Genomic DNA, 16847 nt, shown 5'->3' on the forward strand with positions numbered 1-16847 from the left:
CTATCAGACTCAAAATTCCAAGTTCTTGCTGGTCACCACGCCTCTTCCATTGCTATAGAAATGAGAAAACACTGTTGAATTCCAGGTAGACAAATAAAACACTATTTCCAGATTTTCTCAATTGACTTTTATAAGCATTCATTGAGCATCACTGTGTACTTAGTCACACAAAATGGGAGGTACAAAAAACATGGAAGGTGTGGTGTTTGTGCTGGAAGACTTTCCATTATAGCTGACAGAAGAAATCCAGATGGTTCAAAAACAAGTAAAAGAAGCCTTTGAAGGAAATGTGTGAACACAAATAAAGCAGCTAAACTATATAAAAGAATGTTGGATTGACTAAAAAGGAGGAAAAAACTTTTGTGGAATTAGGTATGGGACAAGTATTCAAGAAGGAGGCAGAATCTTGAATCTGGACCTCCTGGAAAGTGTAGGGAAGAAAGAGGGTGTTGAAGCTAAAAAACGGTTTAAGTGATGATGGTATATGAAGGGTATGGGAAAGGCCCTGGTCTAACAAGGTCAGATTCTTTTTTAACCCACTGAGCCACCCAGGCGCCCCTAGATTCTTTTTTAAGACTAATAATCTGAAATCAGAAAGCAAGGACACAAGGCTTTTTGCCTTAAATCAAAGCTTGGGATGCCTGGGTTCAATCTGGTCAGCCCCTGTCCATTCTCAAGGGAGCATGCAGGTGTACGTTAAGAAGATGACTATGGCAGCACCACATCAACAGGAAATTCGGAATAGAGCTTTTTTTCTTTAAAGATTTTTTTTTCAAAAAGATTTTATTTCTTTATTTATTTGACAGAGAGAGAGAGAGATCACAAGTAGGCAGAAAGGCAGGCAGAGAGAGAGAGGGTGGGGGAAGCAGGCTCCCTGCTGAGCAGAGAGCCCAATGCGGGGCTTGATCCCAGGACCCTGAGACCATGACCTGAGCCTAAGGCAGAGGCTTAACCAACTGAGCCACCCTGGCGCCCTTCCTTAAAGATTTTTAAAGTAATCTCTATACCCCATGTGGGACCCGAACTTACAACCCCAAGACCAAGTCACATGCTGCCCTGACTGAGCCAACCAGATGTCCCCAGAATACAGTTTTTTAAATAACTAAAAGACAAAGGTAAACAGTTTTAGTGGCTGTTAGGGGAAAATCCATCAATAACAAATCCCTTCAGAGAATTTTGGTTATTACCACTCACACAGATCAGTCTTATGGATATTTTTTATTGATTCTTAAGTCTTAAAACATGAAGACTGTATCATACCTCATTATGCTCATTATGAAATGTGAAGGGAAACATGTTTCCCAAGCAGTTAGTAAATTTATTCTACATTTGGGGGTTCTTGGGAATCCACTTAGCTAGTTCACATTCCCATAATTATAACATGGTAGTAGTGGAAAGCATAGAAAACTTAGAAAGCATAGTCCAATCCCCTTATTTAAGAGAAGATAACCTTGACCCAGAAAGGTCATGTGTTCCTCCAAGATCAAACAGCTAATTAGTAGCCATTAAGTTTTATTCCCTGAGGCCAGGGTAACAATTGCTTCATGTACTTCTATAAACTGAGTTCAGTCTAGTAAATAACATTTGTCCTTAAACAGATATAGGAGTCACTACACAATAATTCTGTTGTCAGAGACTTTCTTCCTCCCCTTAAGTTTGATCTCAGTTTTCTCTTTTTATTTAGCATTTGAGGGTTAAATCTCATTCATTTCCGTGTACTCGACCCTTAGGGTTGTGGCTGGCACATACCAGGCACTCAGTATGTTTTTGTTGAGATGAGCCGAATTTAAATCAGTGTTTTTCCTCCCCTTGCTCTTGGAGACTTCTGTGATGTATTTTGTTTTTTAAAATAAAAGACTCATCATATCATTAAACTGGAAGCCAGCAGAGAGATTAACCCTTGTTCTACAAGTAGAGACACTAAAGCTCACAGAAGGTAAATGATGAATTCCAAAGATAGCACTCAAGGTGGACCCCAAACCTTCTCCAGATTACATAATTTGCTGTAGGGTGAAAAATATTTCAACATTTCTATATAGGACAGATTCCAGATTATCAACTCTTTAAGAGGGACAAAAGTATTCACAGTATTTTTGTGCTTCCCATACAAGACTCAGGGCTAGCTAATAGGATGATAAAATTCTTTGATGGTCAAATGATTAAGTGACAATTTCTGGGAAGAATTTCCCACTGAGCATGAGCTTGGGCTCATTTTGGAAAATCTCATTAGTAGGAAACACTGACCTTGAGAGAGGCAATGGAATCAAAGTTGGAAAAAAGGCAAGCCAATTGGGCCACAGATCCATGCTTGGCCACACATCCCATAGATGGGATCCATGCTTGTACAAATCAAACTGCTCTACTCTGTGCCTCAGCCAACAGAAACACTTTTGCCCCTAACCCCCTGCCCATTCCCTATTAACTCATGACCTAGAAGAACGAAATGTGAGCATGGGACTAGCTTAGGCCAACTTGTCACTGAGACTGGGAAATAGCACTCCCCCATGTCAGGCTGAATGTGGAACATCCTCTCCTAACACAAAGGGCTGGCTGTTAATCCTTCATGAGTGGGAGGTCAAACAGGGGCCGCCCTGCAAGACTCTGCTGATTTCATTCAAGTTCTTGATGGCTATGGTCCTTAAACTCTCTTCACATTGACTGAGTCTATTGGAGAAGCCATGGGCTCAGGTAGTTCTAGAAGTCACCTGGCCAATGAGAGAGCACTCACAGAAAGTTTAGCTCTTAACCCTTAAATGGGAAGTTGTATTAATTTGCTCAGCTGCTATAACAAGATATCACAGATTTGGAGGCTCAAGCAACAAAAATTCATTTTCTCACAGTTCTTGAGACTAGAAGTACAAGACCAAGGGGTCAGCAGGTTTGCTTTCTCCTGAGGCCTCTCTTGCTCCCCTTCTTTTTGTGTCCCTGAATGGCCTTTTCTGTGTGTGTGAGTCCCTGGTGTCTGTCTTCTTATAAGAAAACCAGTCCTATTGGATTAGAGCACTACCCTGATGACCTAATTTAACCTTAATTATGTCTTTAAAGGTCCTATCTCCAATACAGTCACACCAGGGGTGAGCTTCAATATTTGAATCTGGGGGCACATGATCCACTCCATAACAGAGGAAAGCCAGCCTCTCTTCTTGCCAGTCATCACTGCGCCTCCTCTGAATACTACTTACTCTTCTTGGTGTTTTCTTCAAGAAACACTGGTGATTGATTTAGAAACCAATGAGAAAAATCACCTGTTAGTTAAGACCTAAAGGAAAGTCCTGAAAATTGTGATTAAAAGTAGAAAAAAATGCAAAGAAAATCACATTGCCAACAGGAGTGAAAGAGTATTTGTGGGACACTGTGCAAAGCAGGAGGCAAAAAACAAAAACAAACACACTGAGGAAAAGAAGCAAGGCTCAGCTCTCTCAGCAGAAGAGAGCAACTTCCCTGGCAGGCTGTTGAGAGCGAGCCTTGTCGGCCTGATTTACACAGGTAGAGGGAGAATGGTTTGGAGGCTGTAGGCCTGCTCAGCCAAACGCCCATGTGTGCATGAAATTAGAATGTCAACATTTGATTCATGCTGCCAAGCTGTGACTGTGAAACAAATTATGTCAGTGGGTGGCAACTGCAATATTAGTCTAAGCAGATAACATTTAACTATAAAGAGGGGCCCTGTCTTCCAGCTTTCTATTATTATTTTAATATCAACATTGTGAGACCTAGAGTTTTGAGAAAAAGGAAGATGTTTTATGTGGAGGCCTGGGTCCTTTAGGAAGGGATGCGGCCATTCAAGTGAGGTTTGCTCCTAACCCTAAATTTTGAAATTTAGGTGTCAGGTGACACAATGATGAATTTTACAAACCACCACCACCCACTCAACTGAGTTCAAAGGGGCTGTGCTCTTTTTGGGGTAATCTAAACCACAATTAAATAATCTGCCTCTTATAAAGGAGGCCTTTGATTCCTGGGCAGAAACAGGGAACTTAATCCTTAAGTGCATTTCAATGTAAGGGAAGTAGCAAGCACCTTGAAAGGGACTGAGCAAATTCTTCCAACATACTTCGTAGGTTCCATACAAAGTAATTCTGCCCAAGGTTGGGAGTTGGGAGTTAAAAATGTTGGGAGTTAAAAATGTGTTTCTTTCTATTCAAGTGATTTAAGATTTGTGCCCATTTAAAATCAATTTTAAATGAAATGCAGTTGGAAATTTGCCAAGGAATTTCACATAAAAAGTAGACATTGTATTGGTGTATTTTTTCTTTAAGACTTTCTCAGCGAAGCTACAGCCGTCTACATCTTAAACTTGGCCCATGAGATAACAATTTTCCCATGAAATGAGGCGCACATCTATCTCCATTTGAGGCCTACTTCTTTAACTACCAATATGGCAAAACATCAATTTGAAGCTTTATTCCATTACAAACACCCATGTAGTTAAAGTTAATGCTGTGAAAAATCCAACTTGTAGCAGTGAAATGTTTATAGAAGCAGCATTCACTTAGCAGTTGGACCAGGCCAAGATGGCTAGCTACAAGATTAATACTCAGAATACTGAAAGATTTTGTGGGGGTAAGAGGTATGGGAGGCTATGAGTGTCACTCAGAAATGTGTACATTAGTTTAAAATATTTTTACTTCCAATCATGAGAATATTCTCCCATCTTCTCCCAGTCAGACATGCATACCCGAGAAGGTTCCCATCTTTTCCTGCTGCAGTTCTCATCTCCCACTCTCATATATCTATTTCCAAAACTCTAGGGCTGCATTTTTCTTTCTACCAAGGTAGAAAGGCCTGAGTTCTTTATCATAATGGCAATATTAATAGAATTGATTCTTTTAAGTAGATTTCCTATTTGATGAAGAAGGCTGTGAGGAGACCAAACTTTAAAATTACCAAAGAACATTTTGGCACTATCATTTTTATTACAGCTCTCTTATACCAGACAGAAAGTGACATTAAGGCAATATAATTAGTAGGTTGTTTTTGAAAATGCTTGCCTTCTTGGCAGATTTCTCATGGCTCGTATTTTAGCTGAATGTGGTATATAAACTCACAAAGGAGCAAAACAGATTTCTTAAAACTAGAAGTTGTACATCGGGTAACCACAAAATTTCTACTTTGTCTCTACACATGGTTTGAGAGAAGGGAGAACCAAATCCACCAATCTGGTCTTTGCCTACACATAGAACTTCTTGGCTGAAATGCTCTCATTATCTGAGATGTTGGTGCAAAAGCTGCCTGAGTGGAAGTTCTCTGAAATTGATCACTGGAAGGGAGAGAAGTCTGAGGTAAAATGCCTATTTGACCCACCAGTCTGGTCCATCACTTCAGCTATGGCTATTGGTGCAGAAATGTGTTCTACCCTTTCCTCTCAAGGAAGAATTTCCACTTTGAAATTTCATTCATTGTGGAAACACCCCTTGGGTAGGCCATATTTCCTCTTCATTCAGATGATGTCAGCGTCTGCCATCCATTTGAAAGCCTTAACATCTTCAACAGTCATGTATCATATCGTGCCATTTATTTCAAAACCATTCACAGTCTAAAAGGAATATTTTCTCTTCGCGGAGACAACTGCAGGCTTGTGACTTCTTCCTTCTCTGAAAACCATAGAATAAAGTTGGCATCATCATCAGCAGTTAGCTGTCAAATGCATTTAATGCTTTATCAGGAGAACTAAGAACAAAATTATTCCCCTCACGCCACATCAGGAAAGTAGATTTGGGTCCTCCACCATGTACGGCATTAACAGTATTCCTTCTGTCAGAAATGTAAAAATCAGGAGACCAGGGAATAAATAATATTTTGATGTAAACAGACTATCAAGATGAGTGGAATGACCGTCTGGTCACCCGGGGGGGGTTATTCAGTTAACACTTCCACCCCTTAAAGACAATGGTGTGCAATCAATGCATATAGGGCCTTTCAGGCGCGTTGCTAAGTGATACGCAGTGTCAACAGAAAAATGCCGGATGTACAGGGGACAGCTCCAGGCCCAAGAGAGATCAACACCCTCTGATGATATTTTAAACTTAATTCAGTGCCCGATGAAGATTGTGACAGGTTCCGCGGCCAGAGCAGAAAAGATGTTTGCACTTCAAAATCCGACTTCATAAAGTTGCTCTGCTGTGTGCAAAGAGCGTTTAATTTGGTCAGAAGTGAATCATGGCCCAAAGAGTAGGTGGTTCAAATAGGAAAAGGCACCCAGCAGGGGCGTCCTGAATATTCATTTCTTGCAAGGCACAGCAGTCATTTTACAATCTCGGCATCAGTACCAGAGCTGCTCATTTGTCTCAGATTGTCTATGCATTCGCTCATTTTTTCATCTCTGAAATCTGTCTTAGGAACAGCCCTGAAGCCGCGCGCAGCAGCTTCTTCAGAAAGCCTAAAGAAAGGGAAGAAGCTTGAATAGGATCACATCGCCTCACACAACCATGAAAACCTACTTTGTGGGGCATTCTTGAAACCAGCCCAGAAGCTCTTCAGAGTTTTTGTGTTTATTTACCCATTTCTTTCTCTCCCTTCTCCCTCCCCTTGATGGATTTTTATATTCAAATGCAAAAGATTTCCATGTGCACTAGAGATCCATTTATGTATTGATTTAGAAGATCATGCCATGATGCTGAGAAATGCAACTTTTTCATGAAGAGATGTTTACAAATTCAGTCTTTGTACCACGAAAAGCACACTCATCACAAAAGGCCTATTTTCCATATTTGGAGGCAAAACCCTTTTGAAAAAGCCTCATGTCCCTAAAGTCTAGGAAGTCAGATATATAGTTCCACAAAGCCACCAAACCTGTAAAATGTTTTCCTAACTAGACACTGGTGGATCCTGCATGCATGCCCTGGGTTGCTGCTGACAACAAACCCTTGCTTGCACAGGCCCTGAGAGTTGTGTCGATGAGAGGGTGGTGAAGGACACAATCAATGTATTCAGTTCAGGACTCTCTATTCACCTAGTGGAACACAAGCTTTTTAAGAGCCCAAGTCACATAATTTTCAGTGGGCAGGTTTGTCCTCTTTTGTCCTCAAGAGTTTGGTCTGTTTATTAAACCAATAAGAGCCCCAGAGTATTTTGTCTAGTGGGCTAAAAACTCCAAAAGCAGAGTATATTAACATAGATTGAGAGGAGGGTGGGGGAGGGGCTGATGTATTGACATTTTTCTTCCTGTCTTATCCACAAAGCTTATTTTATAGGGTTGTTCCTGTCATGTTTAAGCTATAGGTAGTAAGGGGGAGATGGAAGGCAGATAAAACCACACAATAGCATTCCCAGGCCTTGTTTCTTTGTCTCACTGAGGGTGGTTCTCGCTCACGGAGGCATTAAGGCATTGTTGAGGTAATGAAGAAACAGCATAGGAAAAAAGCAAACAAGTTACGACAATAATTGCATTGAGACCACCTGCCACCATCTCCTACTATAGGTGACTCTCCATACCAGGCAACAAAACTCAGGCAAATTTTTCCATAGTTTAAAAGATAGCATTTTGGGCCCTGGGTCCACAATGTGAATGGGTATCTTGTAAAAAGGGTTATGTACAGGCCATAGATATTTGTGGATTAATGATCAGGCCTAACTCATGACTGAGTCTCTTTCTCATCACTGGAGCAAAAACAAGTGAATTCTGAGTGCTAGACGAAAAGAATTTCACTCATAAGAACTAGTTGTGAGGCCAAAAATATTTATTGAAAGGCACGACATGTTTCAGTGTTAATTGAAGTTGTGAACAGAAAACTATTACAGTTTCTCTACAAATATGAAGAAGTATGAATGGATCATAAAGTGTTCCTTAAATTCCTAATAAAATTAAATTTTAATTTAATTTATATTCTCTTTAAATTAATTGCAATAGCAATTTGCTTTTCACGTCTCTTCTGAACTTGCCCAAACCATCACACAGGAATCAATGACAATGCTTTAGTTTGTCTAGCCCCAGTACAACTGCTGAGCACTGTAGACTGTTTTAGCAGGAATCTTATAGTTTGAATAATGCTCTAACTTGGGGACATAGCCCAGACTTCCACATTTTTTTGTAGGTTAAAGTATTTTCTGTGCGATCATTTCTGACAAAAATCCTAGTTACTATAGTTGGTTTATCCTGTATAAACATGCTGCTGCTCTCCCACTGGGAAGGAAGAAGTGTTTTCTACTTTTCCCCAGTAGTGGGGAAGGGAGTGTTTGTGCTAAGCCATTCACATACTTTCTCCTTGTCCCTCTTGTGGCCAATAAGTTACACTGATAAACAGTCTGTGAAAGCAAAGAAATCCGCAGCTGAGGCGACAGAACAAATGTAACTAGGCCATGCTGACAGGAGTCTAGGAGTTCGGAAGCTTTGCTGGCGTGGGTGTTGTCTGACAGAAACATTTGCTTAAGTCCAACAATTACAGCAGGTAAAACACTAGAGCGTGCCATGAAACAACATATCCCAAAAGAAAACTGCCATGAAACAAGCCAAAAATAAGACTGTTGAAGGTTTTCTATGTAAATGTAGAGCCATGAGGACATACTAACTTATTAAACTGAAACTAAGCTAGCTATCTATTTCTAAAATTTCCCACTAATATACCATATATATATATATATATGTGTGTGTGTGTGTGTGTACATATATATATATGTAACTTTTATTTTCATTTATTTTATGCAGAATTTACATAAGTTTTTGTTTCTTCGGTTTCTTCTGGGTATCTTTATCTTCTGTGCAACCTCCTTTTCTGGTTTAGGGACAACCTACTCTTTTCAGTAAGGATCATCTCAGTGTAGCAGGGAAAGCTCAGGTACAGGTTAACCTGACCACGGGCCTTCTGCTGCAACTTGGGGGCTTTGTTCATGCACATGTACTCCATGACCAGAGAATCAACATCTAAACTTTAAGTTCAGCATTCCACTCTGCAGTTTTAAGCATGTGCAGTAAAAATTCAGCACTCTTTTTGGGCTGCTGACCCTGTGTCCAACCCCACTGTCTGGCCTGGGCACACCTACGAACTCTACCAGTGTAGTGACATAACAGACACTGCTTGTACAAAGTGACGTCTTTCAGAAATTTGGTGGCTTTTCAGTATGCATACCCTTGATGGCCTGGGCAGTTTCACATGTGTTCTTAAAGTGAACATGAAGATTTGAACCTCCCGATTTGTATGATTTTGTAGGGTTTCCTGGGTTGAATGAATAGGGATCAAGTTTCTGAGATCACCTCAGGCTCCTTAGGGGAAGAGCTATACTTAACATAATTTGCTTTTTAATCTGCTTTCCCTTAGACAAGCTCATTGTAGATCTACAGTTCTCAACCCTGGCTGTACCTTAGAAATTTAAAAAAATCTGCACATACCCAGGCCCCATCCTCAGAATTTGTTTTAATTGGTCAGAGGTAGAGCCCATGCCATGATAGTGTTGATGGTCCCCAGGTAAGTCCAGTGGTTAACATTTCCCCTGATGAGCTCGGGTTGAGGGATACAAGCATTTATAATTAATTGACGATAGGAGCAGATGGAATAGCAGAGTTTATAGGAGGAAAATCTAAAATTGAGAACAATCATCCATTCGTTTTTCTATGAATGGGAAACAAAGTATATTATTCAATCTAAGCAGAAGACATCTTGGTTTAGCTCCAGGATTCCTAGTTGAACCCCACTGACTTACATGATTAGAAAGAGACCCACAGAAACTAGAAGGCAAGTACAGACATATTTAGAAGAAGTACTGCCTCATTAGAGATTCAAAACACTGCAAAAATGTAGATGAGGGGAGGTAGGACATCAGGAAAGGCTTCCTGGAAGTGATAGCTCTTGAAATGGGTCTGGAGTGAAAAGATTCCTAGGAAGTAACTGTGAGGGGTAGGGAGCTGATAAAGGATAAGCAGGGAATCCCTCTTCCAAAGCTCAAGGCTCTTCATGAAAAGGAAAACGTACTTCGTATTTTTTTTTTTAAATTCTTCTCCTCTGCTTCTAGACTAGGAAAAGTAATAAAAGCTAACATTTACTATTTATAGTGTGCCAGACATTATTCTAAGAGCTTTTCACTTAAATTCTTTGCACTTAATTGTCAGAATATCTCTGTGAAGTAGGTATTGCAATCACCCCCATTTTACAGAGAGGTGAAACAATGCACTCAAAATTACACAGCAGTTGAATGGTCATTGTCTCAACCTCTCTTCTCTTCTGCTTCTTTCAGATATTGCCATAGACTGAAGCTACCTCTTTTACCAGCAACTGAGAGCTCACTGGTGACAGATGCTGTTGTCTGGGAGCTGGCCTACCTACATTCTAAAACCGGGATGCTCTGAAGTTGGACAAACACTGCATACCCACCCAACTACAGTTCAGATGACATGCTGGGAGGTCCACGGTTTATCAATATTACTTTCCTTCTCTTTTGAAACTCTCTCAAGAGAGGTTTTTGTTTTTGTTTTTGTTTTTGTTTTTTTTTATAAAGGTTTGAAAACTGAGTGGTCTTGCCTAAGAAATCCAGACAAAGAGCATTTAGTAAATGTTTTGAGAATGGCCCAAAGACAGGAGCCTGGGTGGCTCAGTGGGTTAAAGCCTCTGCCTTCGGCTCAGGTCATGAGGTCGTGATCTCAGGGTCCTGGGATCGAGCCCCATATCAGGGTCTCTGCTCAGCAGGGAGCCTGCTTCCCCTACCCCTCTCTCTCCTGCCTCTCTGCCTACTTGTGATCTCTGTCTGTAAATAAATAAATAAGAATGCCCCAGAGAATGGATATGGTATAAGTCAGTGAAATCAATTTTTGCCTCTTTTCACTAAAATCAGTTAATTGAAAACTTATTGAATACCAACCATACACAGGGTTTCTAAGTAAGAAGAGAGCACAACTACAAAAGCTACCAAACAAAAGGCGAAGTGAGAAGTATCACAGGGAAAGTCCCAAAATGCTGTAGCCATTTGGAGGTAGATGAGAGGGAAGCAGGGATCCTATATGGATTCCTGGAGGAGGTGGTGCCTATTATAGTCCCAGAATCTGAAGGATGGCAATAAAAGCTGTGGGAGGAGTGAAGGGCAGTGAATTCTGCTAAGAGGAGAGATTTGAAATTGCTCCTGGTTGCAAGTCTTAAAGTTGAGGGCCCTCAGGCTGCACGTGAAGCCCAAGAAGAACAAAGGAAATGTTTGCTGCCAACTTCTAAACCTGCACAAGCAGCAGAGTCGGGGGCAGGGAAGCTCTAAGGTCGTTCATACAAAGTAGCCAATTTACAGTTATGGTTACACTGAAGTCAATTAAAGTGTTTTATTAGCAGGAATTTGAATCTTTTACCTTCATTAACATTTAACAGTAAATGGGAGAAAAAAGGTAAATAAAATATTATCTGGCTTTTTAAAGGTCATTTCAGACTGAGCATTATAAAATGTGAGCTGGGGAAGGGTGGGGATGGCCCTTTGTGTGGATTTAGTACATGGGGCCCCCTATACCTATAGATCTCTGGAGAGATCTCATAGCACCAGCAGCAGGAGAACATCTCTTGGCAGGTGAGTTTCTCCAAGGTGCATTCATTAGAGGCAGTACATTTGGGGGAGGAGAAGGGATGAGGGAGACCTGACATGTGAGAATGAATATTTTGCTTCAAATCTCAGGTTGTAAATGATTTGGGATATGCAGCTCTTAATAATTACTCCCATGATCAACATCTGCTTTTTAACAACCCTAGGCTAGCAACCCAAATTGATTAAATGACATACCTAATCATTCCCCCCAAAGGAAAGAATCACATAGCAAGCCCTGTACCCAGGTCTCAAAGAATCTGCAAGAGGGCCTTGGGGGAAGCCCCATCACAGGAGGAAGGCTATGTTCATGCTCCAGGTACTCTGTGGATCTTTTATAGTAAGGCCTGCTGTTATTGGAAGCCAGAAGCAGAAACATACTTTGGCAAGAATATAATGTTCAACCTGAAAAGAAACTCCTTTTATATTTTAATTTTTCAAAATGTAGAGCCATGAGCAATTAGAGAGCCATCCAAAAGCTGTCTAGTGAAATTTTCCACCCAACTTGTCATCCTTGGAGATGATAAGACCTAATGTGTCATATCATCAAGCATCATCTGACCCTGGGAAGACCCCAGGAAGCCAAGAATTTCCCACTGCTGGAGAAAAAAACTTCCTTGAAATTCTTTATCAGAATGGATAAACTAGAAGGAGAAGACCCACTCCTTCCATGATGGGGTTTCTGAAGATTTCAAGGTTTTAATGATGGCTGTCCTCCTTAACCTAGGTGAAGGAATGGGTGGAGAGAGATACAAAACCCTTGCAGATGAGAAGTTTCCCTTTTGAAGTAGTAATAAAAAGCACGGTCTTACTCAAATGAGTAAGCTACTGGGTTAAATCTCCTTTGGCTGCCTTCATCATTAGGGCATTTGAATTGACTGCATCTGAAAATAGGGGAGAAATGAAATCACAGCAAAATAAATATTTCCTAATTTTAAATAAATATTGCTAATCATAGTGATTGTGTTCAGAGCACAGTGCAAATATATAAATACAAAGAATAAAATTGGAAGGAAAAAAGGTTATTTACATACATAAATATAAATCAAAAATCCGATTTTAATGTGCTAAAAGCATCTGGTCTAGTTCTCTAAATGTCAAAGGCTACTGATCGCTGTCCCTCCAGCACTACCCCAATTAACAGCTGGGGAGACGGCCTTTCATTTCTCCAAATCTGAAGGTAAATATCATGGACTTCAGTGCAAAAAAATGATGAGGACCTTTTCCTGTTCCATTTAACAACTTTATTTTGCATTCTATCTAGCAAAGCAATATAAAAAGGCTTCTGGAAGGAAGTGGCAAACCAGAGCTCTAAATAGCCTCCCCCATAAGCTCTTCCCACTTCATTCCATTTCCTTTTCTTGTACAGGATATACTAGTGCCTTCTCACCCACCCAAGAAGTCTGGGGATATCACTGAGCCTGAAAGATCTTCAGCACCAAGGTGTACAAAGCCACAGTAAGGCATGGGGAGACTGGGACCATTTTCTATGTCATGAAGAGAAGCCAACATTCTCTATGATGCATGTAGATACAGGTGTTATTATCCAAAAAATTTGTCATATTGGGTGCCTTATAATAATCTCCTTTTAAAAAATTATATTGAACATACCAGAAGTCAGATACTGTGGTTTTGCCTTAGTGAATGCCAGCCCATTTCAGTCCTACCAGAATGGTGTGGAATGCGTGGTTTTTTCTCAAATGCAGAGGATGAAGCTAGGTTCAGAGACAGAATGCAGTCTGCTCTGGCCACTGTTTAACCAGTTTATAGGGTCTTCCAATCAATTTGTTCTCTCATGAAGGTAATTTGGAAGTGAATAAATGAAATGACCATTTATTCCTACCAACATAACAATGCTTTCTTACCCACTCTGGGTGAGTAACATGGACTCATTGAGAGCCAGCTCCAGAAGGGACCCTAGAGACTTGGGAGCTTCCCTCAAGGAAATGCTGAATGGGGCCAGAGGCTGGCCTAACAATGACTAGGGGTTCTCTTGTTCCCCAGTCCAGGGCCTGTCCCATGCAGTGAAGAATTGCAGTGCCCCGCTGAGAAATACTGGCCTCTCTACTTTGACTGGTGAAGAAAACTAAGGCTTATAGCTAAATCTTAGGAGTCAAGCTCTCAACTCCCAGTTCAGAGACAGACACTGTGTTTTCATTTGAGAAACAGAGAAGAACTAGATTAGAAATATATAGATATCGTATGTTGTTTCTGCTTTTCTGCACAACCCACTTCTGTTAACTAGCTCTGCAAAGGCCGATGGCTGTCCCCTGAATCTCTGCCTTCCTCTTTAGGCAAATACAGTGAACCCCTTGCAGTAATCCACACATTTCTTTTCCTGTCCTCTCAGGTAAGGGGTTCCTCCCTGCTGCTTGAAATCAGGAGGAAACTTCAAATTATTCAAGGAAGACATTCTGATTCAACCAGCACCTTCTGGATGCTTCATATATGCCAGGCATTGAGATTGGTACTTGTCAATATACTATTTCATTTACCTGTAACTAAATGCTATAACATGGGTACTAAGTCCATTTTACAGATTAAAAAGCTGAGTGGGGGAACACCTGGGTGGCTCAGTTGGTTAAGCCTCTGCCTTTGACTCAGGTCATGATCTCGGGGTGCTGGGATCAAGCCCTGCATTGAGCTCCCTACTTAGTGGGAAGCCTGCTTCTCCCTCACCTACTCCCCCTGCTTCTGCTCCCTCTCTCACTGTGTGTCTCACTGTCAAAAAAAAATAATAAATAAAAATCATTAAAAAAAAATAAAAAATTTTAAAAACTGAGGCTTGGTGGTTTATGTAAATTTCTCAAGAGCTCATGCCTAGTAGCTGACCTAACGTCAGAGCTAGGTGTCTCATCTACCACCCATCTACCATCACTCAGTTCCCTCTACCACTCAGTTCCATCACATCTTGGCATCATTCCCCTCCTCCTCAAAGAAGAGATAATCACAGGAAGTATCTTTCAAAGGTTAAGATTGTATCAGGTAGTTGAGTTCTCAAGAGATGTGAGTAAAAGAAAGAATCATTGAGACAGAATTTCTAAGAACTCTGGCCACATTTCTAGGTGAAAATGGCAGACTTATATGTATACACATGTTATTCATTTGCCAAAGAAGAGAAGCATATCCATGGTGAACTGAAAGCTCCTGATAGTTGGGCACAGAGGGGGAAAAAAATCAATGATGAGGGCGCCTGGGTGGCTCAGTGGGTTAAGCCGCTGCCTTCGGCTCAGGTCATGATCTCAGGGTCCTAGGATCGAGTCCCACATCGGGTTCTCTGCTCAGCAGGGAGCCTGCTTCCTCCTCTCTCTCTGCCTGCCTCTCTGCCTACTTGTGATCTCTCTCTGTCAAATAAATAAATAAAATCTTAAAAAAAAATCAATGATGAAAGCTCATAGCCATTTACAAAAGCATAATCTCATACGCACATGCAAACACACACATGGTATAAATACACTGAAATGGTAACCTGTGAAAGCATGCTAGGGAATCAGAATGGGGAATAGAAGAACAAATAAAATAAGAGAACTAGGATTAATTTAGTGATCTACTCTTAACATTTTTTAAAGTTCATGGCAATTTAAAGTCTATGAAAAAGACTGCCAATGGACCTTAATAAAATCTCCAAACCCAGTGAGATGTGATTTAGGTATGAAATTACCAAGAAGATGGAGAGAAGATGAACTTGCTAAAAGGGGGGGGTCCTCCTTAAGAATTTCATAATTATGGGCTCTTGCTGTTCAGTAATTGCAAGAAAACCAGCCTGGCTCCGGCCCCCTTGCCTGCTGGGAGGGCAAGACAGAATTATGGACTCACATGAAGGATGGACACTGGTGGATGGCACCCATCAGAGTGCATGATAACAGGTCTGAGGATCCAGGTCAGGGACGGCAACCCCAATTTAGGCTGCATGTAATTAAAAGGTATGCACGGAGTAGAAACTGACCCCCATACCTTGGGCATGTCAGAGGCTGCTTATTTGAGACAAAATTCTTTATTGTCTTTCCTTTGTTCTTTTGTTTTTAAAATAATGTACAGAAATCATGTAACTTGACAAAGTAAAAAATAAATACTCTATCATCTGGCCAGTGTTTAAAGAGCACAGGTTTTTAGTGACTGTGTAGTGAGAGCATATACACACACACAGAGGCAGAACAAATACTCTGAGGAATAAAAATATGAATTTGAGGGCAAATGAGGCATGAAACATATTGGCCAATAAACAACACAGAAGAAGGTCATATTAAATTTTTTTTTTAATCTAACCAGACTGAGAAGCATTTGAGCCAGAAATCCCACGAAGACAAGACTTTCAAGAAAGTTGCATTTTCTAACAAGCACAGAGGATTGGTGTTCTTTCATTTGTTGTAACGAAGACAAAAAGAGGCCTAGGATCTTACTGGACTGTGATTTTGAAGGTGAGACTGTGAAGGTTTAACAAATCTAAAAACACATCAGTGACCGATCATGAAAAATAAAATATGCCTAAAATATTCCTGTACTTACAGCTCTTTTTTGAAAAATGCCTCGTCCAGGAGGCCTTTATGTTCATAAAGTCCTTTTTAGTCCACAAAGCTCCTTCAGAACCATTTTGCAAGGTGGAAAGGACAGGTATTATTTGCTGGATGAGGAAATCAGAGCAGAAAGTTCAGGTGCTTTTCTCAAGCTCTAATGGCCAGAGATAGTATAGCCCAACTAGGATCTGACATGTCAGACTCCTAATGTGGTACAGCCCTGCCAATGTGCCAGTCTTGAGGTTTCAAATAGTCACTATGAAATGTGTACTGTTTGGCCCCTGCTGTTCTTTTCTGCAAAACTGATTTCAGGAGGCCGCTTTGTACCAACACATCACATATCAACCGTCCCTTTCTCAAGGGAGGCAGGATGGTGTGGTGGCTGAGAGCTAGACAGATTTGGGTGCAAATCCTAAACTCTGAGATACTTGCTACAGGGCTCTGGAATGTTGCTGGCCTCTGTAAAACTGAGTTTTCTCTTCAGAAGTGATGATAATTATTGTCTTCCAAAACTCTAAGCACAAAAAAGGCCTTGGCCAACAGTAACTATTATTATAATTTCTCCTCCACAGTATGCAAAGGTAAAGAAGGAGAAGCATAAACTTTCAGCGCATGATCAGAAGAGGTCGTGCACAGGGCAGCCTGGGGCTTCCTAGTCAAGTCTCAAATAGAACCTCAAACAGAAGGACCTAGGAATGCAGACTTTTCTGTGCATGGAATTTATCACAACCAAAAGAACAATGAGAATAGATGTCTTAGAGAATCTTTCACCCCACCCCCGACCCACCACACGCACACCCAGAAGCATTGCAGGTCGAAAGAAAACGGATTCTTTCAAGATTCCCAGAC

At 40.9% G+C, this 16847-nt stretch overlaps 1 pseudogene; it reads right to left on the reverse strand.

The window, feature by feature from the left end:
- Positions 1 to 6243: 6243 nt before the first annotated feature.
- LOC116590073 lies at positions 6244 to 15447 on the reverse strand (annotated as a pseudogene).
- Positions 15448 to 16847: the final 1400 nt, after the last annotated feature.

This window comes from Mustela erminea, chromosome 5, assembly GCF_009829155.1.
Source record: "Mustela erminea isolate mMusErm1 chromosome 5, mMusErm1.Pri, whole genome shotgun sequence".
NCBI lineage: Eukaryota > Metazoa > Chordata > Mammalia > Carnivora > Mustelidae > Mustela > Mustela erminea.